Consider the following 26,701-nt stretch of genomic DNA (forward strand, 5'->3'; position numbering starts at 1 on the left):
TTTTGCAAATTGTCTTCATAACCATAAGGGCTAGAGATGAAAGACAAGATTCCATAGAACAAGATGACAGCATCAAAAAAGTACTGGATTGTTTACATGCAACTGGGCTCACTTTGAGCCCTGGAATTATTCAAGGTTTAAGAAATCCAAATGAGTCTTTTGGGGTCTTATGTTTCTCTGCTGGCTTTTATTACAAAAAAAAAATGTTCAAGAACCCGAGATTTGGGGCAACCCCCTTCCTTTGAACCAACGCTTGTTTTTTCATTGATGTATATTACTAATATAGGAAAGAAATCCCTCATATTCCATGCAACATAAACCTGGGCAAACTTTCAAAAAACATTGGCACAACGGAACTAAAAAAACATGGGGTTTTGCTCTGAATATCCCGCCTTCCACAACCTGACTATGGCCACACAGGTGCAATGTTTCTTTACTAGTTTTATTCTCTGTGTGCTTTCTTTTCAAGTTTTTGTGAACACATGGATGAACCCCAGCAAGCACGTGATATTAATCAGCAAAAGAGAGGCTTGCAAAATTATGAACACAGAGTAAGGTGAAAAGCAAGTCTGAGGAAAAGTCTTAAATGTAAAGCTTCCCTCAGATGACATCATGATGTTATTTTGAAATGAATGTGGCTTTTTTGCAAGTCCATTTTCCTTTGATTTGGGAGCAATGGATGCCTTAATACACTAGCTGTATCTTGAACTTCTGGATTATCATTCTGCTTCAATAAGAAAGTCTTGGTTAATACTGGAAATTGTCATTTTTGAAGGTTTTGTGGCCAGTCACCCATGTATATCTTTGTCCTATCTGGAAAACATCACCTTTTAAGATAGATGCATTCTGTAGAGTTGAAAGACTCTTCCCCTAATCTGTTCCCATTCCCAATCCACCCCTGTGGCCTTTCCACTATGACACACTTTAACAATAGGCTACAGCCTGTAATCCCAGTGCAAATACACCATGCACACCTCTGCATTTTGCAGAACATTCATGCTCTGTGTAGCAGTGTATCAACCTCTATGTGGCACTCTTATAGAAGTCCACAAGGAAAGCTGTGTCTGGGAAGAGACCAGCCCTAATAGAATGACCTTTACTGAGACTTGACACCTGCTACCTTCTAAGCTTCTTACATACACAACTTAATCCACCTGGAGGCTTTTTTGCTTGATGGAAGGTGATAAAAAAGCTGTTAGACTGTAAACTCTGGCTTAGATTCAAAGCATGTAGGCTGCTTGATATTCTGAGGTTTCAGGCATACAAAAGGAAAATATATTTCTTAGTTCAGGTGCAATTCTCAAGATGGTTATTAAGGTGAACCCTGGTCTAAGAACCCCTTTATTGGTATGAAAATAAAGAAAAGCATCTAGACAGGAAAAAGGGTCCCATTTCCCCAGTACCACAGATGAGATAATGTGATAGTGATCATAAAGCATTCCTCAACAGGCAAGAAGATCAAAGAATCCCAACTCTAGAAATTTACAATCCACAGAGGATCAAGCAGCTTGCATTCTGGATATTTTAAAGGTGAGTGCTCTAAAACATGCATCGATCGGTCGCCTCTGATTATAAATCCACTCTCTTTCTTTGGACAAATCAGGTAAAGACTAAATTGAAAAGTTAGACGACTACGATTTTTATCCTTATACAGAAGGGAACAACAGAAACAAAAAAAAAAGGATGCCCTGAATATGCTGGTGAATTCTATTATAGGGCTATAGGGCTGTAAGAAGAACTCCTGACAAGAACTTTGAATACTTAATCTCAGAGCCAGTACCAGACCTAGGAAGATTGAGCTGGCATTATTTAAGAAAAGGAAGTATCAGGAAAGGAAATACTTTAAGCAAAGTGGTCTAAATATCAGGAAAATCTTCTCAGTGGTTGAGATCAGGGAGGACTAATATCCTAAATGTAGTACTAAAAGCCCCATCACTTGAAACACTTAAAACTAGCATGGACAAAGCAAGTGTGAATAGATCACAGGGAATTATCTTGCAGTGGCAAGAGACAGCTGCTGACCTGATGGGCTTTTAACTGAGAGGCAAAAATGTTCCTTTCTGATTACCATAACAAATACATTATCTTCCTAAAAGAGTAAGAACTGGAGCTCTTCTTTCCCACATTACTTCTTAAGATGCATCAAGCCACTAATGCTGGCTTTCCTGCAACCTGAAATCAAAAAATGCATGAATCAGCCTTATTTTTAGGAAGTTGACTCTATGAGAGGATACTTCCTTGTCAAATGACCTACCTTTAACTGAAAGATTTTCCCAAAAAACTTCTGCACTCCCATGATCATTTTTTGTCGATAGTTGTGGTAAGACTATTTCCCAAAGGGCTAACGGTGATAATTTCTAGTCATGAAAGAGTATATTAAACATTCGGCTTGTCCAGGCTGAGCCCAGACAAATTAGTGCCTCGTTCTAAGGGGGCGAAAGAGAGAGAAGCAAATTACACGTTTAAAAAGTTTTATTTAAAGTTTTTCTACTAAGCCAGTAATCTGGGTGCTTAGAGTTAAGCATGTGAGTATGTGTGTGTTTGCAGGGTCAGTGCTCATGTCATAGAGTCATAGACTTTAAGGTCAGAAGGGACCAATATGATCGTCTAGTCTGACCTCCTGCACAACGCAGGCCGCAGAATCTCACCTACCCACTCCCACAACAAACCCCTAACCCCTGTCTGAAGCATTACATTCGCATCACAGTTTTTGGACTGATCCTGCCCCCATTGAAGTCACTGGCAAAACTGCTACTGACTTCCAGCTGGAGTAGGATCTGTCCCTTTTTCTGCTAGTAATCACAACAGCATAAACCACAAATGGTTTTTATGAGGCAAGTGGAACATTGATCCCTCTTTTCCAAGTTTGCTGGGAACATGCAGAATTGGTATTGCTGAGATTAGTCACACAGTTGCTGTTCCTGTAGTTTGTTTGATACAGTTTATTTCCTACTGTATATAAAGCAGCACTGTAGCAAAACCCAGTTCAATCAATTTGAGCAGCATTTCTTGTACAACTTTGGTATATTTTGTATTGGACCAATGAAGTAGTGATCATACCTAATATATTCTTTGACCTGCCTTCAGAGCTGGATGGCCGGAGAGTGGCGGCTGCTGACGGAGGGCCCAGCTCTGCAGGCAGCAGTGCAGAAGGGTGGCAGTACCATACCATACCATCCTTACTTCTGCACTGCTGCTGGCGGTAGCTCTGCCTCCAGAGCTGGGCTTCCAGCCAGCTGCCATCGCTTTCCAGCTGCCCAACTCTGAAGGCAGTGCCGCTGCCAGCAACAGCGCAGAAGTAAGAGTAGCAGTAGGTCTGTAGAATTTAGACTGACAGTTTATTCTTATTTCTTATGTAACCAACTCTGATCTCTCTGCTTGCTACTTATAATCACTTAAAATCTATCTTTCTGTCATTAATAAATCTGTTTGTATATTTTACCTAAAACATGGTGGTTTTAGTTGAAGTGCTTGGGGAATCTCAGCTCAGATTACAAAGGCTGGTGCACGTCCAGTTCCCTTTCACAAAGTGTTGAACTAATTAATTTGCTTGCAAGGGAGTCTTGAGCACTGTAAGACGGTATATTTCTAGGGTGCTAGGTTGGGGTCTGGGGGATTGGCTGGTGCCTCTCGCTGTGTGATTCATGGGTGGCTTAAGAGAACATTCATGCACTTTCACTGGATATGAGTCTCCACATACTGATGGCTGAGTGATCACAGCGCCTTGAGGGGCCTGCTGTTTGTCACTGGCATAGCGTTATGAGAGACAGCTCAGGCTGGACAGTTAAGGGGGCACAGCCGTCCCACAGTTCCAGACTGTAACCCGGGGATCCCACCGGAACCTGTTTGATTGATACACTTACTGAATGAATAGGGGTTCATAATGCTAGCCAGTCCTGCTGGCAAAGATAATGGCATCATTATCTGTTGAAGATTTACTTACTTGCATCTGTACAAAACATGAGCACTGCAACATAACTTGGCAGAAATATAAGGTATAGGAAGCTTGTGACTGCAATGCAAAGACTGAGGTGGAAGGAGAGAAAAGGGAGGTATCTATAAGCAGCATGGGTGCAGATCGACAAATCCAATCCCTACATGGTATGTCAGCCACATTTTGAAGAAGTACGGTACCAACTCCAGGGACTGCTTAGACACAAAGGGTACTGTTTGAGAGTGGTGACACTAGAACATTACTTATTGTGATGTCCACAGAGCTACAAAGAAATGGTCAGATCCTTTCCCCATTATTATCTTTATGTAACATTTGCATAGCAGTCCTGTCTAGAGTCCTCTGGCTGAGGTCTCCCTGTGTTATGGGCTGTACAAACATACAGTAACAACAGTGCTTGCTCTGAAGAACTTACAATCTCTATAGTAGCCATTTTCCAGGGCCACAAGTTGGTCACAACTTCAGGCTTGTTAGATTTTTAAAACTGGGGGGCCAGATTCACCACTTCACTTAGGCTGCTGTGGTGATACAAAGCAGCCTTAAACCCAGCTTAACCAACCACTTAAGATATCAAAGATTTATGCCAACTTCGCATAGCTGGAGCAGCACAAAGCACCTGGAATGCATCGGTGAATCTAACCTAATATATCTCTAATCGTTGGGGTGAAGTAGCCTAGATTTTGTCCCCACATTTTTCTATTACTTTAGTATCAAAAATACAATAAGAAGTTCACAGAAAACAGGGTTATACAAAGGTAAAAAATATACAGTGCAAGATAATATAAGGCAAGTATTGCCAGAAAACAGAATAGTCAATATTTGTGAAAATGAGGCACAGTTACAGATATTGTTATGAGCATAAAAGCATGAGCTAGTGAACAGTAGCAATTCAAGAGGGCAAGAGACATCATAATAATTGAGTTGCTGAGAGAGTCAGTTTGCAGACCTTTCTGTTGTTAAATCTTATATATAAATTACCTTGATTAATTCAACCTGTCACTAACCCTTCCTTTTGTGCTCATCCTGGGTTGGATTGTGCCACCCTTCCTCCTACACTGTGTAGTATATTACTCTGCAATTTACTCTGCAAGTGGCTTCATTTATATCACCTAAACTATTTGTGCAGTAAGGGTCTATGTGACTTGAGTAAGGATGGCACAATCTCTCATTATCATAAATATTGTGCATTCTATTGCATGGTGATATGTGCCTTGTATTATCCTACACTGAATATTTCCAAACCTTTGAATAACCCAGTTTTCTATATACTGCTTACTGTAGATTAATTTATTTTCTTATTGTTTAATATCTGTCTTCAACTAGTTTAGTAACTTCTATAATGACTCCCTCTCCAAGACCATTTATATATAAGACTATTATTTTTTTTAAATAAAAGGTATCTTAACCTGACTTTTTTGGCAACTCAGTTATTACCTCTCCCTCCTTAATTGTTTTTTTCCCCTCTAGTTGCCCTCCATTCCTTGTCCCTATGCCAATTTTTAATCCATTTAATTAGTTTTAAATATACTCCATCCCACCCATCTTTGGAAATCAATCTGTTATGTAGATATAACTGCTTTCTTTAAATAAAGATAAATTATCTGGGGGAAAAGAGTTTTATGGAAAAGCACGGTTTTTATCAAGCCATGATGTAACTATTTGTCTAGTTTCAACCACCATCTGGATGACCTGTCACAATCACAACCAACTTTATGACTACGATGGCCTAAGTAATGTATTTTTGATCAGTTTTTTAAAATTACATACTGTGGGCAAGTAACTAACCTTTAACTATACAGTATCTGAAGCCAAACTTTGCAGCAAATACTCATTACATTTCATTAACTGGGACGATGCATTTTAAAATTTCTCCATTGATTTTTCCTTAATAAATAATCATAAATCATACTTAAACCATATATATTGCTCTTTATCTCGGGAGCACTTTGCAAATTTTTGGTCTGATCCTGCTTTCTTCATATATCTAGACTTTTCATTGACTACAGTGTAAATGCAGGGGCACAAAGACATACAATGTAATTAGGCCCGACTTCAGCAAAGCACTTAAACGTATGCTTAACCTTAATCACATTCCTCAGTGCTTTGCTGAATCAGGATCTAAATATCACAACACCCCCATTTTACAAAAGGGGAAATTGAGTCAGGAAGGTTATGACTTGCCAAAAGCCATAGAAAGAGTCAATATCAAAGATAGCACTAGAACTCAAGTCCCTGGTTCCCACTCCTGTGTTCACAGCATGAGAATGAACCTATTCTTCATTACAAATTGTATAAAAATTGCTGAATATTCACCATCAGGAACTAAAACCAAATCCCCGGAGAATTTTGGTGTGTATAAAAGTTTTGAAGTGGCCCTGTCCAATCTCCCAGGATTATTTAAAACTGTGATTAAAATAACTTTTTTTTTTGCTTCCTTATGTATAAATGACAAACCCAATAGGATAATATTGGGTATATGACTCTTGGAAAGTGTACCATTTCCTCATGGTATTCAGATTATTTCACTGGCTTCAAATCCTTAAATAAATGGGCATGCAGTCGAAGGTTCAGGAAAGAACAACACAATAACTTGACATCTGCGGGTTACACATGATGAAATGAACTGAAGCCAGTCTACCATGAATAAAGGCCAAACTGTTCACTACCGTTTCCTTTCAAGCAGAGTCCTAAATTAGTCTAATAGGATTGGCAAGCAATTTTTTTCAGGGCGGGGGGCAGGAGAGGGAGGAGGAGAGCTGGCCTGAAATCTCCTCCTTCATTCTGGCAAAAATAAAAGGAAGTTGTAAACTGCACATTGTGCTGAAGGAATAACTGAGTTTACAAGGGCTTTACCTTGAGTAATACCATGTGACTTTTTCTGGTCTGGTTTATCTCAGCCAGGATAAAAAGGCTAGTCACACAAGCACTTGAAAAATACCCATAAAGCACTGCAAAGTAACTCTGCAGCTGTCAGAGACTGATCTTCTTGTTTACATTAAAAAAAAAAAAAAAAGCAAAACCAGGAAGGAAAAGAGTTCGTTCCAATGTCTTGTGCTTGAGCCTTGACCAGGCCACCTCAATTCAAACTGGAATCCCTAAGCATAACGGGATTGAACTCCCAGTTCAGTCTCCTGGGAGATATAGTCATAAAACCATAAGTAATCTGGCACCATTTTCTGCGTGATTTGTGCTCACTAAAAAAAAAAGAAAAAAACCTTCAAACTAAGGTAGGATAAGAATTTATTTACCTTTCATTCTCACATGGGATGCTCTCTCTCCAGATTCATCTCTCCCAGGAGGTGGCTGGATATGTGTGCTCTCTTGAGACTGTGGAAAGCCTTAAACTGATTGTAACGCATTGTGCAAGACTCCTATTGATATCTGAATTCCAGACTAGACTATATATTACCCCACATACTACTCAGGTCACCAGTGACAGCTTTTGGGGTGTGCAGTTTCATATGCCACCACAGTGCTAATGTGATAACCAAATAGCCAGCTAGGATCTTAAAGTAGTAAATCAGCTCACGGTAACACATGTTGGATTATATCATGACTTTGCAAGCCACAGATTTCCTGGGGGTTGGGACCTACCATGTCAATGGCACTTCCAGAAGACACTCTACCTGTAGAAGATACAGGCACACAGAATGTCTGTGGTGATACAGGGGAAGTTGACACAGAAATGGCTTCTCTTGGAGGGGTAGTCACTATTATATCTCTTTCTTTCACCCTGTGCTTGTCTTGTCTATCCAGATTGTAAACTCTCTAAGGCAGGGATTGTCTCTCACTGTGTGCATGCACGGCACCTAGCACAATGGGGCTCACATTTTTGTTGGAGTCTCTAGGCACTGCCTAGAGATAATATAAATAATTAATAACTAGCTTGCATCTGCCACCTGGTATCGAAGATGCCTGACTATGGCTGCTTCCCTCCCACACCTGACACCTTCACTCCTCCTAAAGCACAAGACTCCTATTTACACTTGAATTCCAGATTAGTTCAAATGTGGTTTAATGGATAGAACACTGGACTGAGACTCAAGAGACCTGTGTGCTGTTCCTGGTTTTGCCATTGACCTATTGTGGGAACTTGAGCAAGTCATTTCCCCTCTTTGTGACTCTGTTTCCCCTCCCATCTTTTGTCTGTCTTGTCTATTTAGATTGTGACCACTTCAGGGCAAGGAATGTTTCTCATGTGTATACGAGTTAGGAATGAGTTCAGTAGTTCAGAAATGCAGGCAACTGATCAGGAAAGCTAAAGATTTCAATAAAAAAAAAATATGGTCAGTAATATTAAGGAAAATAAAAGGAATTATTTAACTATGTCAGAAACAAACAAACTCCTAAGAATGGTATATGTCTGATACTAAATAAAGATTGTAAAATTGTAAATCATGATAAAGAAAAGGCAAAAATATTCAATAAATGTTTAATGCTCTCTATTTGGAAAGAACAGGATAATGTATTCTCAACTTCCAGTGATAAGAAAATAATATCTATTTGATAAGTAACTAAGGAGGATGGTAAAAACAACTATTAAAGACAAAAACATTTTTAAATAGACTGAATATTGTTGACGATATTACAGGTTTGGTTGATAAAAGTAACTGTTGACATAATATTCTTAGATTTCTGTCAGGCATTTGAGTTAGTCTCACATGACATTCTGATAAAAATTAGCATAGTACAAAATCTATGAAGCTCACATTAAATGGATTAGAAATAGATGAGCTGATAAATCTCTAAAAGAAACTATAATCTTGATGGAGAATCATCAAGTTATGAGGGTGCTTCCAGTGGGTACCCACAGGGATATTCATAGCTTTATGCTATTTAACATCTTTTTCAATAATTTGGAAAAAACAAAATCATTTGCTGATTACACAAAAATTGGTGGAGTGGTAAATAATGATGGAGGAGGTCAGTTATACAAATCAAACTGGATTGCTTGGTAAGGTGAACTCATTTGAACAACATGTGTTGTAATTTAGTCAAATACTAAATGTTATATCTAGGAACATGGATTGTAGTCACACTTACAAGATTTTGGTCTGTGTGTATAGTAGCCCCTAGCACAATGGGGTCCTGGCCCTTGACTAGGCCTCCTAGGCCCTACGGTAATACTACTAATAAATAATCATCATCATCATAAGAGACAGAATCTGGAATGGAGTAACACTGAAAAGGACTTGAAAGCAATGGTAGATAACCTACTGAACATAAGCTCCCAATGCAATGCTAACAGGACAGACACAGTTCTTCAATGTATAAACATGGGAATATCAAGCAGAAATAGGGAGGCGGTATAACCTCTGCATACCGCATTGATGAGAATATTACTGGAATAATGTGTCCAGTTCTGGTTCCCATACATCAAAAAAAGAATGCTGACAAATCAGAAGAGGTTCAGAAAAGATCTATAAGAATGATTCATGGCCTGTAAAACATGCCTCAGTAAAACATGCCTAAAGGTCTGTAAAATATGTCTTATGCCTCAAGAAAGCTCGATCTATTATTTTTCTCCGAGAGAAGGTTAAGAGGTAACTTGTTCATTGTCGACAAGTACCTACATGGTGAAAAGATATCTGATGGTAAACAGTTCTTTAATCTAGCAGAAAAAGGCATAGTGAGCTCTAATGGCTAGATGCTGAAGACAGACAAATTCAGATTGGAAATAAGAAATTAGGCACAAATTTTTAACAGTAAGAATAATTAATGATTGGAACAATTTATCTAGGGACACGGTGGATTCCCAATCACTTGATGTCTTTAAATCAAGACTTGATGTCTATCTAAAAAATAGGGTATAGTTCACAGAGAAATTATGGGCTTGAAGTAGAAATTACTTAGTGAGGTTTTATGGCTTGTATAATGCAGGTCATACTAGATGATCATAATGGTCCCTTCTGGACTTAAATCTTATGCATCTATAAACTTGCAGCATCTAGCACAATAAGGTGCAGCACTTCAAAATACAAATAATAGATTATAACAATAAAGGGTAAGGAAGACTCCTGGACACCCTCTTTCCTTACCCACCCTGGAAGGCCAGCCACAATCAGACCTATTTACAATTATTCAAGTTAGCAGGTAATAACACTGCATATGTTATGATCCTTCCCTTTGCCCCATTGTTTTTAAGGGAAGAAGCCAAGTTTAAGATTGGGTCTTTTCCCCCAATATTTTTATTAAATATATTAAAAACACTAAAGTGAGAAGATTTAGCAGAGCTTCCCCTTGTGTTTCTTTCGAGCAACATTTTGCTTGAATCCATTTCCCAAGTGTCACTCTCACAGAGCAATTGAACTTAGATCAATCACTTGGGATGTGCCATTCTTAGAGCCCGTAGGAATGGATTGGCTCTTGGTACATGCTCCTCACTGCCCTCTTAACAATTTCATGACATCCCTTTGACATCAAAAGCATCCTTGTTTAATAGTTGCACTTCCAAAGTCTTCATTAACATATGTAACTAAACCAAGAACAACCAACTATTCCATTAATGGTCATATCATCATTATATTTTAACAGGAGCAATAGTTTTTTATTTTTAGATATGGATCATGACTTACATGTATTACTGATATAATAAACATTTGGAATAAATGTGTGGTTCAAAAGCACCTAAGTCTACACTCCATTGAAACTGTTCCCCGTATCTCTCATGAATGTATTCAGATTGACAATGCACTTACCATGTCCAGTATGTCTATTTATGTTATATAATTTTCCCACACAGAGGCGCATTGGTGTTGGCCAAAGGAGGAGATTTGTGAATACAAAGCAACCAGCCAAGTACTTCATACAACTTGCTCTTAAGAACATATACTGCAGTATTAGGATCATGGCTGTCATACTGATTGAACCCATGCTAGTTGCAGCAAATAAATGGACACATTTGAAAAGGACTTGTACATTTTAAAAGATGGGGCACATTATATGGCACTGAAGATACCACCAATTCTGTAACGGGTTTATTGTTATGTTGGTTTTTTAACTAGTCTTAACTCAGGCATTGAGACACCTCCCTTTCCATAGATAGACCGTAATTGCCACCCTAGGTTCCCATCTCATGGTAACACATGTTGTAACACATTGAACCCTGACTGACAGCGATCACAAGTATGGCCTAACCTTGGAATGACCTTGTCATCTATTCACCTGCAGCTAGCTTGTTTACTGGTCTATTTGCTCTGTTACCAGTGCAGTATGTTCCTGATCTGGGTTAGCATTAATTACTACTGGGTGGCATACATATGTGTCTTCTTCAGTGTCAGAGTCACTTCATTATCCAGATTTTTCTATTCAGCTTCAGATTTCTTCCTGGCTAGGTATGTTAATTTGGTGCCTCTTTGATGGCTGCTAGGTTTTGAAGGTTGCAACGGGCAAAGACTCACAAGATTTCCAGAGCTGTCAGGAAGGTCATGTGCTCGGGCAAACTGAGTGATGTGACAAGTGATCACTAGGATGTATTTGCAACCTTCCCTTCATTTTCCAAGATGGACATAACTGATACGTACAATTTCAGATGGGTAAGTGGTCATTATATTTCAGGGATAGGCACTGGTCTCTCCACTTGTTTTCTTACACTGCATGAAGGAACAGATCATTATCATATAGTGCTCTATAACTTTATCCAGGCATGGCCAGTAGATCTGATCTTATATTAGATCAGTGCTTTTCTCTATCTCTGAATGACCTTTTCCTTCATGCAGCTCCCTGTTCATGGAACTTCTCTAGCAGCATTAAATGGGGACTTTCAGTGTTCCTTGTGATAAATAAGCACATTGCTTATTATCAAGTCCCCTTGTTATGTGTTCTTCAGCTCCATTCTGCTAGCTGGTTTTACTGTAGGTCTAGTGATCACTATCAAATCCTTTTCTACTGTAACTAAGGGTATGTCTACAGTATGAAATTAGGTCGAATTTATAGAAGCCGGTTTTATAGAAATCATTTTTATACAGTCGATTGTGTGTGTCCCCACATAAAATGCTCTAAGTGCATTAAGTCGGCGGACCGCGTCCACAGTACCGAGGCTAGCATTGACTTCCAGAGCGTTGCACTGTGAGTAGCTATCCCACAGTTCCCGCAGTCTCCGCCACCCATTGGAATTCTGGGTTGAGATCCCAATGCCTGATGAGGCAAAAACAGTGTTGCGGGGGATTCTGGGTACATGTTGTCAGCCCCCCCCACCTCCATGAGAGCAACGGCAGACAATCGTTTTGCGCCTTTTTTCCTGGGTTACCTGTGTAGACGACATACCATGGCAAGCATGGAGCCCGCTCAGCTCAGCTCACCATCACCATATGTCATCTTGGCAGTAGACGGTGCAGTATGACTGGTAGCCATCATCGGCTATCTGCGTGCTGGCAGACGTGGGACTGCATTGCTATACAGCAGCAACTCCTTGCCTTTTGGCAGTAGATGGTGTATTACGATTGGTATCCATCGTCGTCGTACTTCTCAGTGAGTTCGGTCAGAGGCACCTGGGCAGACATGTTTTGTCTCCTGGAGACTCAGTCCTGCCGGCAGTCCTATTGCATCATCTTGACGATGATGGCTAGCAATCGTAATGCAGCATCTTCTGCCAAGCACCCAGAAGATGCCGATGGCTATCAGTCATGCTGCACTGCCTGCTGCCAGCTTAAGATGTAAAAAATATATGGACCAGATTTGTTCTGTATTCATTTGCTTCCCCTTCCCTCCGTGAAATCAACGGCCTGCTAAACTCAGGGTTTTGAGTTCAATCTTTGGGGGGGGCATTCTGTGTGACAGTTGTTTGTGTTTCTCCCTGATGCACAGCCACCTTTGTTGATTTTAATTCCCTGTAAGCTATGTCGTCACTCGTCCCTCCCTCCTCCCTCCGTCAGACAATAGTTTCGCGCCTTTTTTCAGCCCAGATGCCATAGCACTGGGATCATGGAGCCCGCTCAGATCACCGCGGCAATTATGAGCACTATGAACACCACGCGCATTGTCCTGGAGTATATGCAGAGTCAGAACATGCCAAAGCAAAACCAGGCGAGGAGGCGATTGCAGCATGGCGACGAGATTGATGAAGAAATTAACATGGACATAGACCTCTCACAAAGTAGGGCCCCCAGCAATGCGCAAATCATGGTGTTAATGGGGCAGGTTCATGCCATGGAACGCCAATTCTGGGCCCGGGAAACAAGCACAGACTGGTGGGACCGCATCGTGTTGCAGGTGTGGGACGATTCCCAGTGGCTGCGAAACTTTCACATGCATAAGGGCACTTTCATGGAACTTTGTGAGTTGCTTTCCCCTGCCCTGAAGCGCCAGAATACCAGGATGAGAGCAGCCCTCACAGTTGAGAAGCGAGTGGCGATAGCCCTGTGGAAGCTTGCAATGCCAGACAGCTACCGGTCAGTCGGGAATCAATTTGGAATGGGCAAATCTACTGTGGGGGCTGCTGTGATCCAAGTAGCCAACGCAATCAAAGACCTGCTGGTATCAAGGGTAGTGACTCTGGGAAACGTGCAGGTCATAGTGGATGGCTTTGCTGCAATGAGATTCCCTAACTGTGGTGGGGCGATAGACAGAACCCATATCCCTATCTTGTCACTGGAGCACCAAGCCAGTGAGTACATAAACCGAAAAGAGTACTTTTCAATGCTGCTGCAAGCCCTGGTGGATCACAAGGGACCAGGGCCGGCTCCAGGCACCAGCCGAGCAAGCTGGTGCTTGGGGCGGCAGATTGAACGAGGCAGCATTTGGCCCAATCCTAGGGCGGCACGGCCACTTTTTTTTCTTCTTTTTTTTTTTGTTCCGCTCCGGCTGCCCTGTAGGGGGCGGCGGTGTGGAAGACAGGAGCGCCCTGCAGCAAGCCTGGCAGGGTAGTTCTCGTCCCTCCCTCCCCGCCAACCAGAGCGGAGCCCTCCCGGCAGGCAGCAGGCGGTGCGGCGCAGCACGGCGGGAGGGGCCGCGTGGCAGCGTCCCGCTGTAGCCCTGGCTGCCCCCTTCTCTCTCTCTCCCTCCTCCCCCACCCCCCCACTAACCGGTTCCCCTGCACCCTTTTTTTTTTGCTTTGCCGTTCTGGCCGCCCTGATTTTTTTTTTTTTTTTGCTTGGGGCAGCCAAAAAGCCAGAGCCGGCCCTGCAAGGGACGTTTCACTAACGTCAACGTGGGATGGCTGGGAAAGGTACATGATGCTCGCGTCTTCAGGAACTCTGGTCTGTTTCAAAAGCTGGAGGAAGGGACTTTCTTCCTGGACCAGAAAATAACCGTTGGGGATGTTGAAATGCCTATAGTTATCCTTGGGGACCCAGCCTACCCCTTAATGCCATGGCTCATGAAGCCGTACACAGGCAGCCTGGACAATAGTCAGAACTTGTTCAACTATAGGCTGAGCAAGTGCAGAATGGTGGTAGAATGTGCATTTGGATGTTTAAAAGTGCTCTGGCGCAGTTTACTGACTCGGATAGATGTCAGCGAAACCAATATCCCCATTGTTATTACTGCTTGCTGTGCGCTCAACAATATCTGTGAGAGTAAGGGGGAGACATTTATGGTGGGGTGGGAGGTTGAGGCAAATCGTCTGGCCGCTGATTACGCGCAGCCAGACACCAGGGCGGTTAGAAGAGTACAGCAGGGTGCGGTGCGCATCAGAGAAGCTTTGAAAACCAGTTTTGTGACCGGCCAGGCTACGGTGTGAAACTTCTGTTTGTTTCTCCTTGATGAACCCGCCCCCCCCGGTTCACTCTACTTCCCTGTAAGCTAACCACCCTCCCCTCCCCCCTTCGAGCACTGCTTGCAGAGGCAATAAAGTCATTGTTACTTCACATTCATGCATTCTTTATTAATTCATCACACAAATAGGATAACTGCCAAGGTAGCCCGGGAGGGGTGGGGAAGGAGGGAAGCGCCGGGTGGGGTGGGGGAGGAGGGAAGGACAAGGAGACACTGCACTTTAAAACTTTAACACTTATTGAAGGCCAGCCTTCTGATGCTTGGGCAATCCTCTGGGATGGAGTGGCTCGGTGGCCGGAGGCCCCGCCACCGCGTTCTTGGGCGTCTGGGTGAGGAGGCTGCAGAACTTGGAGAGGAGGGCTGTTGGTTACACAGGGGCTGTAGCGGCGGTCTCTGCTCCTGCTGCCTTTCCTGCAGCTCAACCATATGCTGGAGCATATCAGTTTGATGCTCCAGCAGCCGGAGCATCGACTCTTGCCTTCTGTCAGCAATCTGACGCCACCTATCCTCTTCAGCCCGCCACTTGCTCTCTTCAGCCCGCGATTCAGCCCGCCACCTCTCCTCTCATTCATATTGTGCTTTTCTGCACCCTGACATTGTCTGCCTCCACGCATTCTGCTGTGCTCTGTCAGCGTGGGAGGACATCTGGAGCTCTGAGAACATATCATCCTGAGTCTGCCATTCTCTCCTTCTAATCTTCACTAGCCTCTGCGAAGGAGAAACATTTGCAGCTGGTGGAGGAAAAGGGAGAGGTGGTTAAAAAGACACATTTTAGAGAACGATGGGTACACTCTTTCACGTTAAATTTTGCTGTTCACATTATACAGCACATGTGTTTTCGTTACAAGGTCACATTTTTCCTCTTATATTAAGGGCCTGCCGGTTTGGTGTGAGAGATCACTCATGCAGTGCCAGGCAACAAAATTCGGCTTGCAGGCAGCCATGGTAAGCCACAGTCTTTTGGCTTTTTTAACTTTCATAACGTGGGAATGGTTTCAAACAGTAGCGCCCTCATTTCCCATACCAAGCACCCGTTGGGTTGGCCATTTCAAATGGGTTTTCAATGTAAAAGGAGGGGATGCACAAACCCAACTATCCCACTCCCCCCCCCAATTCTCTGGGGGGACCCCTCCCCCCCCCCCCCCCCCCCCCCACTGCGTGGCTAACAGCAGGGAATATTTCTGTTCAGCCGAGCAGGAACGGGCACCTCTGAATGTCCCCTTAATAAAATCACCCCATTTCAACCAGGTGACTGTGAATGATATCACTCTTCTGAGGATAACAGAGAGAGATAAGGAATGGATGTTGTCTGCCTGCCAGCAAACACCAGGACCATACGCTGCCATGCTTTGTTATGCAATGATTCCAGACTACGTGCTACTGGCGTGGCGTGGTAAAGTGTCCTACCATGGTGGACGGGATAAGGCAGCCCTCCCCAGAAACCTTTTGCAAAGGCTTTGGGAGTACATGAAGGAGAGCTTTCTGGAAATGTCCCTGGAGGATTTCCGCTCCATCCCCATACATGTTAACAGACTTTTCCAGTAGCTGTACTGGTCACGATTGCCAGGGCAAATTAATCATTAATCGTTAAACACGCTTGCTTTTAAACCATGTGTAATATTTACAAAGGTACACTCACCAGAGGGCCCTTGTGTGCCCTCAGGGTCTGGGAGCACACCTTGGGTGAGTTCGGGGGTTATTGGTTCCAGGTCCAGGGTGATAAACATATCCTTGCTGTTGGGGAAACCGGTTTCTCCACTTCCTTGCTGTGAGCTATCTTCATTGTTTTCATCATCATCATCTTCCTCGTCCCCCAAACCCGCTTCCATGTTGCATGATTCCCCATTGATGGAGTCAAAGCACAGGGTTGGGGTAGTGGTGGCTGCACCCGCTAGCATGGCATGCAGCACCGCGTAGAAGCGGTATGTCTGCGGCTCTGCCCCGGACCTTCCGTTTGCCTCTCTGGCTTTGTGGTAGGCTTGCCTTAGCTCCTTAATTTTCACGCGGCACTGCTGTGCATCCCTGTTATGGCCTCTGTCCTTCATGCCCTTTGAGACTTTTTCTAATGTTCCGGCATTTCGTTTACTGCTACGGAGTTCAGCTACAACTGATTCGTCTCCCCATATGGCGAGCAGATCCCGTACCTCCCATTCGGTCCATGCTGGAGCTCTTTTGTGATCCTGGGACTCCATCATGGTTACCTGTGCTGATGAGCTCTGCGTGGTCACCTGTGCTCTCCATGCTGGGCAAACAGGAAATGAAATTCAAAAGTTCGCGGGGCTTTTCCTGTCTACCTGGTCAGTGCATCTGAGTTGAGAGTGCTGTCCAGAGCGGTCACAATGAAGCACTCTGGGATAGCTCCCGGAGGCCAATACCATCGAATTCCATCCACACTACCCCAAATCTGACCCGGAAAGGCCGATTTCAGCACTAATCCCCTTGTCAGAGCTGGAGTAAAGAAATCGGTTTAAAGGGCCCTTTAAGTCGAAAAAAAGGGCTTCGTCGTGTGGACGTGTCCAGGCTTAATTTGATTTAACGCTGCTAAATTCGTAATGTAGGCCTAAGTCTGCTGCAATCACTACTGCCCATGTATCACCTACTTTAATTTATGCTCTCATTGCTGTATTAACTGCACTTATTGCATCTACCTTGTAATACCTCTCCTATGCACTCTTTCATGTATTTCTCTATATCTAAAGGTATCCTTGATCCAGTATCAGTGTTAATCTTGCCTTAATGATAAAATTAAAATCATCCAATTCAGCTACATCCAGTGATTTAACTGTGCTGTTGTTAGAACATAAGTCAATGGAGGGTATATCATTGTCGGGGACAAATATTGGTACATAGTATAAGTAGTTTTAAAACTTATCTGTAAAGGCTCATACCAAGACCTTCTACTCTGATTTCCCAGAATGGGTAATGAGAGTTTCTTTCTAGATGTGTTAGTGTCCTTGATCCAAAAGCTATCACCAAAATTTTCCATTGTATTATACAGTATCCATACCGTCATATATAGCTACAGATGTCTGAAAAATGAGGCTAACCCGTCACTGGTGCTTTAAGCAGTTGATCAAGTCAGCTATGTAGAAGCTATTTTGACAGTCTTTTTCTTATTTTCTTTATATGTATGATGCTTTCATTTGTTTCTTTGGACACAGGATCATATATTCATAATTTTTAAGGCCAGAGGGACCATTATGATCATCTTGTCTGAACTTCTGCATAACATAGGCCCCAAAATTTCACCCAGTGATTCCTTTATTTAGCCCAAAATTTTGTAGCTGATCATTTTTTAGAAAGACATTCAATTTCGATGTAAAGACTCTAGTGATGGAGAATTTATCACATACCTTGATAATCTGTTCCCATAGTTAATTACATTCACTTAAAAATTTGCATCTTATTCTCGGTTCACACTCTGGTGACTTCAACTTCCGCAAAAGGATTTAGCAAGTTTAACAATATTTGTTGGCATGCTGTCTCTATTAGCTCATAGACCCACTCACACATGAAGCTCAGATACCGTTCTAGGCATTTTGTTCTTCAAAGCCTGAACTGCTTCAGGTCCTCCCGTTTCTCAATTTCACCCTGATCCAGGCAACAGTTAACGTTTGAGACGCCATCTATTTTTGTCCCCTTCACATAACTCTGAACCGCCCCATTGGTAACTACAAATGCTAATGAGGCCTTCCTGTGCTCACTACTACAGCACCCTCTGAAGTTCATCTACCTCGCAGTTTTTCAGTATTATTACTTTTTAAATCTGAAGGAAGTTGTCTATCCCAGTGGTGCGGGCAAATGTTAGAACCCTTGACTTTATACTATTTCCTTTAACAAAGAGACCACATTTTATTTAAAATGTTTTGAAATAATACAATCCACCAAACCTGAGGCCCCCAGCCTAGCTTTTTCCACCTCTCTCTGCTCATCACGTTTAACCTTTCCCCAAGTGCTACCCTTATAGTGGATCTAAGATCAGAAAAGGCAGCTGGCATCTGTCATTTTAGTCCTATCAATTGCAAAATAATGTATTGGTTCTTGATACTTGCTTCAGATAAACAGTAACAGAACAGTGTTTCTCACAACTGTATATGTATGTGAGTATTTACCACATTTTTAAAAATTGGTCCCATGATAAAGTATTTCAGTGATCACTAAAACAAAGTGATCAGTTTAGATTCTGGATTGGATTCCATAAGAATCCACAATGTAATCCTGACAAATCATTGACTGCCTTAGAGAACATGAATTGCACTAACGTAGAATTATATTGAAATTGCAGGCTGTTTGATATCAGATTAGAACAGGATGACACAAAATAAAGATGAGAGTCAGAAGCTGTGTGATGGGTCTAAATTTATAATGGTAACTTGGGGAAAAAAACATTGTCTATTAAAAAAAAAAGGAGCATATACTTCAAGCTACCAAATCCAGACTTTGTTGAAGCTGTACATTTAATGGGATTCACTGTCCTGAGTACAAACCCACCCAGTTTAATGAAGTCTCTGACTGGCGCCACACAGAATGGAAAATTAAAATAATTTACCATAGTGAGGCCTTGTGGCTGTTTTAATAATATTTCTGCTACTAAACAGTATTAATAATTATTCTGAGGCATTTTCCTCCTGGTTCATAGTTAACGCTGATTTCTTTAGCGATATTTTATGACTAATCTAACATTAATGAAAAGAGTATCTTTCAAAATAACCAATGACTTGGACTCTTTCAAAATTGGTCTAACTTTTTTGACCTATAAAAGTGAGTATAAACTATTAAATATTCTGCTAGTAAATATCTATTTCCTTCCACTACTCCATTTTCTTTTAAATTTTATACCCATGAAGTGTGTTTTAAATCATATCTGTATACATTCAAAATCTATACTATTTTGAGATGCATAACTAATTAAAATAATATAAATAAAATAAATGAGTTTTTTAAGGTCAATTTTTCAGATGTTGATGCAATGGATATGCCAACCAGGTTTGAAAACATGACCCTCAAAAGGGTCTTCAGAATTGTTTCATTTTTATAAGTAGCACACGTCTCCACCATTCCAATTTATTTGATGCTTGATCCGTGCCAGTTCCTCCACCACCTACAAGTGTATACAGTATATTATATATAGATATAATAAATGTTTCTGTGCCAGGAACAACCCCATAGAATGTTTGTATGTGAATGTGTGTGTATATACACACAGACGCAAACACAGATGCACACACACAGTGGGGCTCTTCTATTGTTACCAGAGAGTTCTGGTTTCCTTTTAGCTAGAAACGTTAAAAAAATTAACTCATCCTTTGGAAGGGGAGAAGAAGGATTTCAATTCTAGAAAGAAAAGATTAATTAACCTGAACAACCAGAAATATATTTTTGCAGGGGGAGGGGAAGTTGTCCCTGATAAAAAACAATAGGCCTCATTCTCTGTGCATCTTGTATAGTAATTTAAGTATAGAGCTTACTATTCTGATTTGGTGGTATTGGCTCCATATAGTCCTATACATGAAAACTGGTACTACTATGAAATAATGTTGAAAACAACTTTTTTCTAAAGACAAATAATAAACATTTGAATTTTGCACAACATAGCTCTCCACCAGTTTTCCCCAACCAGCTTGCTTTTTCTTTTCTACATGTATCCAATGTGCTTCTATAAACTATTTGTTTAAAGGTGATCCATAACTAACAATAATTATTATTATGTTGTGACAGGGTTGGGGAAAACCCCATCCTGTGCGGGGCAAGTGTGCTCACATCTCTTAGGGAATAAGGGGGGGCATACGTATCTTACGTCTACGTCCCTCCCAGCCCGAGTTCACACGCTCGCTCTTATCAGCAGGGCAGTGTAGCCCAGTGACCAGAGTCTATAAATTTTCCCTTGTCACTGAGCAATAAGGCCTAGGGGCCAGTGTGCGTCAATCCGCCACTTTTCGCAGGGCAGTAAGGTCCAGTGGCCCAAGTTAATAATTTAGTTTTTCCTTGCAGTGCAGTGAGGCCCAATGGCCAGAGTCAGGAAATCCGCCCCTTCTCGCTGGGCAGTAAGGCCTATTGGCCCAAGTCAATATATTCATCCCATCCACCAGGCAGTAAGGCCTAGCAGCCACAGTCAATACATTTACCCTTGTCAGCAGGGCCGTATGGTCTAGCAGCCACTGCCAGGCACAGGGGGGAGGGGTGCAGGCCCTCCCTCTCCACTGGACCCCAGCCCAGGGCCCTATTAGTGGTCGTAGCACGTAGGAAGGCTCCAACCAAAACATGCTGACTCAAAGTTTTGGCTTCCTCACCGGTCTGCCGCCTGATTCCCCTGGTCTGCTTCCTGCCATCGTCCCTGCTGCTGTGCTCTGGGCATCCCTGTTATCTCTAGGTTCTCCAGTCTGCCCTTTCTCTGGTGCCTCCAAACCCTGCGAGGTCTCCGGGGTTGTCTTGGTGTCTGCCTGGGCTGCAGCATCCCCGGCTCCTATGGTCCCATGCTTCCGCTGAGCCTTTGCTGGAGCGCATCCTTGCCCCACGGCAGTCAACCCCAACTGAGCCAAGCTGCTCTCTTTTATACTAGTACACCTGGAGCATGCCCAATAGGGTAAAGGGGGCATGGCTTCCTCAGCCCACAATGTAGGGTTAACCCCCTCCCGTCACACACACACCCATTTAAGAGTGGACCAGGCGGGGGCTTGAGGTCTCTCTCCTCGCTCTCCAGCTGAGAAAAGAAATCAGCATTGGCGTACACCCTTCTTGGGCAGTGTATCACTTGGAAATCATAGGGCTGTAGGGATAAGTACCACTGCATTATACAGAGGTTGGTTTCTTTCATGTGATGCAACCAGCTCAGGGGTGCATGGTCAGTAACCAGCCAGAAGTGTTCCCTAACAGATAATACCTTAGAGAGTCTATGGCCCACTTGACAGCTAAGGCCTCTTTCTCGATGATTGAATACCAGGTTTCTCTGGGGAACAGTTTTCGACTCAAGTACGATATAGGATGTTCCTCTACGGCATCTCCCTGAGACAGTACCATTCCGATCCCTACCTGAGATCCGTCAGTCTGCAAGATGAAGGATTTCTGGAAGTTGGGATGGACCAAGACTGGCTCTTGGGTCAGCCATTCTTTTAAGGCCTTGAAGGTTGCCTCACATTCCTTAGACTACTGGCCTTTCTGGGGCTGGGACTTCCTTGTTAAGTCAGTCAAGGGGGCTGCCAAAGTCGTAAAATCCAGTACAAAACACCAGTAATATCCAGCTAGGCTCAGGAATTGCCGTACCAGTCTCTTTGTTGTTGGTGTGGGCCTGTCCTGTAGTGCCTGTACCTTGTCAACTAAGGGTCATAGCTCTCCACCCCCAACAGCATAGGTTACTTCCTTCTGCCCCAAATGACATTTTTTTGGATTGGCTGTGAGTCCCGCATCCTTCAATGCATGGAGGACCTTAGAGAGGTGTTGAAGGTGGTTCTCCCAGCTGGTGCTGTACACGACGATGTCGTCAATGTAAGCGGCAGCGTACCATCCATGGGGCTGCAATACCTGATCCATAAGTCGCTGGAAGGTGGCCGCTGCTCCATGTAACCGGAATAGCATGGTCAAAATTGGTATAGGCCAAAGGGGGTTGGGAAGGCCGTCTTCAGGCGTGAGGTTGGGGTCAGAGGGATCTGCCAATACCCCTTGATGAGATCCAGAGTTGACAGGAACTTGGCTCCCCCTAACCTCTCAAGGAGTTCATCGACCTGTAGCATTGGGTAGCTGTCAAATCAAGATATATCGTTCACTTTTCTAAAGTAAATACAAAACTGAATGGAACCATTTGGTTTTGGAACTAGGACTATTGGGTTTCGCCACTCACTATGGAATTCTTCTATCATGCCCATGTCTAGCATGATCACCAGTTCCTTCCAAATGGTCTCCCACATCTCTTTGGGCAGGGGCTGGTGGGGGTTGCATATCTTCTGTCCCGGTAGAGTGGTAATATGATGATTCATGACGGTCATCCATCCTGACAAGACCTCTGGGTAAGACTGCAGGAGTCCTTGGAGTTGCTCTCTCTGAGTTGGTTTGAGTCCTGTTCCCATTGCTACAGGCCTGTCCTCGAAGGGTTCATCAGCCAGGGGTCCTAATTCTGGTTCGGGAGCGTAGGGAGTGATTAGTAACATCTCCCTGCTTCTCCAGGCTTTTAGCATATTGACCTGGTAAGGGTGTGTCTCACGGCACCGGCCTGGTAGCCTAACCTCATAGTCGACTGACCTGATCTGCTGTGTAACTTCAAAGAGGCCTTGCCACTTAGCCAATAGTTTGGATTCGGTTGAGGGCAACAGGATGAGGACCCGATCTCCTGGTTCAAAGCTCCAAAGCCTGGCTCCTTTGTTAAAGTGTTGTGCCTGACTCTGCTGTGCCTGTTCCAGATTCTCTCTGGCAAAGCATCTGAAGCCTCTCCTGTAGGTGTAGTACATGGTGGATGACCCCCTTTACCTGGGTCTCCTGCTCTTCCCAGCCCTTCTTCAGAAGGTTGAGGATACCTCGCGGAGTTCAAAGGGGGAGAACCCCGTGGAGGCTTGGGGTACCTCCTGTATAGCAAACAACAAGGCTGGGAGTAACGTATCCCACTGTCGCGGATCCTCCATGAATTTGCGTAGCATGCTCTTCAAGATTGTGTTAAAACATTCCACCAATCCGTCCACCTGGGGATGGTATAGGGATGTCCTGAAGGCTCATATACCTGATGGCAGAGGTTGGCCATCAACCGGGAAGTCACATTTGTCTCCTGATCCATTAAGATTTCATGAGGTATCCCTACCTGGGTGAAGACCTTGATGAGTTTGGTGGCTATCTTAAGGGTAGTGGCAGTCCATAATAAGACTGCTTCCGGGTACTGGGTCACATAATCCATGATCACAAGGGTGTACTGGTGGCCGGATGCACTCTTTTCTAGTGGGCCCACCAATTCAAATCCTATTCGCTCAAAGGGGGTCCCGACTATTGGGAGAGGGATGAGGGGCACTTTTGGGAGAGGGATGAGAGGCCCATGCGTTGACTCTGAGCATCATCATCATCATCATGTTCCTATTATGCTTCTGGCGTTTAGGGCAGTGATGAAGCTCCTCCACTCCTGACTGTTTTTGGCAAGTCTTTCGATGGTTCCCCCGCTGAGCCCCAGGTTTTTCAGGTCGGCTTCCACAGCTCTTCGCCATGTTGTTTTCGGGCGGCCTCGTTTTCGCTTGCCTTCAGGTGTCCAGCTTATTGCTATGGAAATAGTGACCATAATATAATAACATTTAACATCCCTGTGGTGGGAAGAACATCTCAACAGTCCAACACTGTGGCATTTAATTTCAAAAAGGGGAACTATGCAAAAATGAGGGGGTTAGTTAAACGGAAATTAAAAGGTACAGTGACTAAAGTGAAAACTCTGCAAGCTGTATGGGCGCTTTTTAAAGACACCATAATAGAGGCCCAACTTAAACAAATACCCCAAATTAAGAAACACAGTAAAAGAACTAAAAAAGAGCCACTGTGGCTTAACAACCATGTAAAAGAAGCAGTGAGAGATAAAAAGACTTCCTTTAAAAAGTGGAAGTCAAATCCTAGTGAGGTAAATAGAAAGGAGCATAAACACTGCCAAATTAAGTGTAAAAATGTAATAAGAAAAGCCAAAGAGGAGTTTGAAGAACGGCTAGCCAAAAACTCCAAAGGTAATAACAAAATGTTTTTTAAGTACATCAGAACAGGAAGCCTGCTAAACAACCAGTGGGGCCCCTTTATGATCGAGATACAAAAGGAGCATTTAAAGACGATAAAGTCATTGTGGAGAAACTTAACAAATTCTTTGCTTCAGTCTTCACGGCTGAGGATGTTAGGGAGATTCCCAAACCTGACAAATCTGAGCAATTGTCACAGATTGAAGTGTCACTAGAGGAGGTTTTGGAATTAATTGATAAACTTAACAGTAACAAGTCACCGGGACCAGATGGCATTCACCCAAGAGTTCTGAAAGAACTCAAATGTGAAATTGCGGAACTATTAACTAGGGTTTGTAACCTGTCCTTTAAATCGGCTTCTGTACCCAATGACTGGAAGATAGCTAATGTAACACCAATATTTAAAAAGGGCTCTAGAGGCAATCCCGGCAATTACAGACCGGTAAGTCTAACGTCGGTACCGGGCAAATTAGTCGAAACAATAGTAAAGAATAAAATTGTCAGACACATAGAAGAACATAAATTGTTGGGCAAAAGTCAACATGGTTTCTGTAAAGGGAAATCGTGTCTTAGTAATCTATTAGAGTTCTTTGAAGGGTTCAACAAACATGTGGACAAGGGGGATCCAGTGGATATAGTGTACTTAGATTTCCAGAAAGCCTTTGACAAGGTCCCTCACCAAAGGCTCTTACGTAAATTAAGTTGTCATGGCATAAAAGGGAAGGTCCTTTCATGGATTGAGAACTGGTTAAAAGACAGGGAACAAAGGGTAGGAATTAATGGTAAATTCTCAGAAGGGAGAGGGGTAACTAGTGGTGTTCCCCAAGGGTCAGTCCTAGGAGAAATCCTATTCAACTTATTCATAAATGATCTGGAAAAAGGGGTAAAAAGTGAGGTGGCAAAGTTTGCAGATGATACTAAACTGCTCAAGATAGTTAAGACCAAAGCTGACTGTGAAGAACTTCAAAAAGATCTCAGAAAACTAAGTGATTGGGCAACAAAATGGCAAATGAAATTTAATGTGGATAAAGGTAAAGTAATAAACATTGGAAAAAATAACCCCAATTATACATACAATATTATGGAGGCTAATTTAGCTACAACAAATCAGGAAAAAGATCTTGGAGTCATAGTGGATAGTTCTCTGACGATGTCCACGCAGTGTGCAGATGCGGTCAAAAAAGCAAACCGGATGTTAGGAATCATTAAAAAGGGGATAGAGAATAAGACTGAGAATATATTATTGCCCTTATATAAATTGATGGTACGCCTACATCTTGAATACTGCGTACAGATGTGGTCTCCTCATCTCAAAAAAGATATACTGGCATTAGAAAAGGTTCAGAGAAGAGCAACTAAAATTATTAGGGGTTTGGAACGGGTCCCATATGAGGAGAGATTAAAGAGGCTAGGACTTTTCAGCTTGAAAAAGAGGAGACTAAGGGGGGATATGATAAAGGTATATAAAGTCATGAGTGGCGTGGAGAAAATGAATAAGGAAAAGTTACTTACTTGTTCCGATAATATAAGAACTAGGGGCCACCAAATGAAATGAATGGGCAGCAGGTTTAAAACAAATAAAAGGAAGCTCTTCTTCACACAGCACACAGTCAACCTGTGGAACTCCTTGCCTGAGGAGGTTGTGAAGGCTAGGACTATAACAGCATTTAAAAGAGAACTGGATAAATTCATGGAGGTTAAGTCCATGAATGGCTATTAGCCAGGATGGGTAAGGAATGATATCCCTAGTCTCTGTTTGTCAGAGGGTGGAGATGGATGGCAGGAAAGAGATCACTTGATCATTACCTGTTAGGTTCACTCTCTCTGGGGCACCTGGCATTGGCCACTGTTGGTAGACAGGATATTGAGCTAGTTGGACCTTTGGTCTGACCCAGTACGGCCGTTCTTATGTTCTTATGTTACTCTGGTGATGGAATAAGTTTCCATCTGAAGCACATGACCGATCCATCTCCAACGCTTCCTGGCAATGATGGTGCTCAGATCCTCTTGGCTGCACTGTGTCAATAGATCTTGGTTTGAGATTGTTCTGTGCCAAAAGATACGGGGTATTTTTCTGAAGCAGGTTGTATGGAATGAAGACAGAGTTTGGACATGTCATACTTTCTCATGACACTCTGGGCATAATGCACAACAATTCTTCACCTCCTGGTGGATACCTGGCCAGAAGAATTGCTGTGCTACCCATTGAAGGGTCTTTTCTCTTCCCAGGTGCCCTGCCCAGGGCACCGAATGAGTAAGGTTTAAAGGACCCTGGCGCAACCTTCGAGGGACCAGCAGCTGACGGAGTACTTCTCGAGTCTGTGGCTCTTCCACCAGCCGATAGAGGTGGTCT

This window comes from Trachemys scripta, chromosome 3, assembly GCF_013100865.1.
Source record: "Trachemys scripta elegans isolate TJP31775 chromosome 3, CAS_Tse_1.0, whole genome shotgun sequence".
Taxonomy (NCBI): domain Eukaryota; kingdom Metazoa; phylum Chordata; order Testudines; family Emydidae; genus Trachemys; species Trachemys scripta.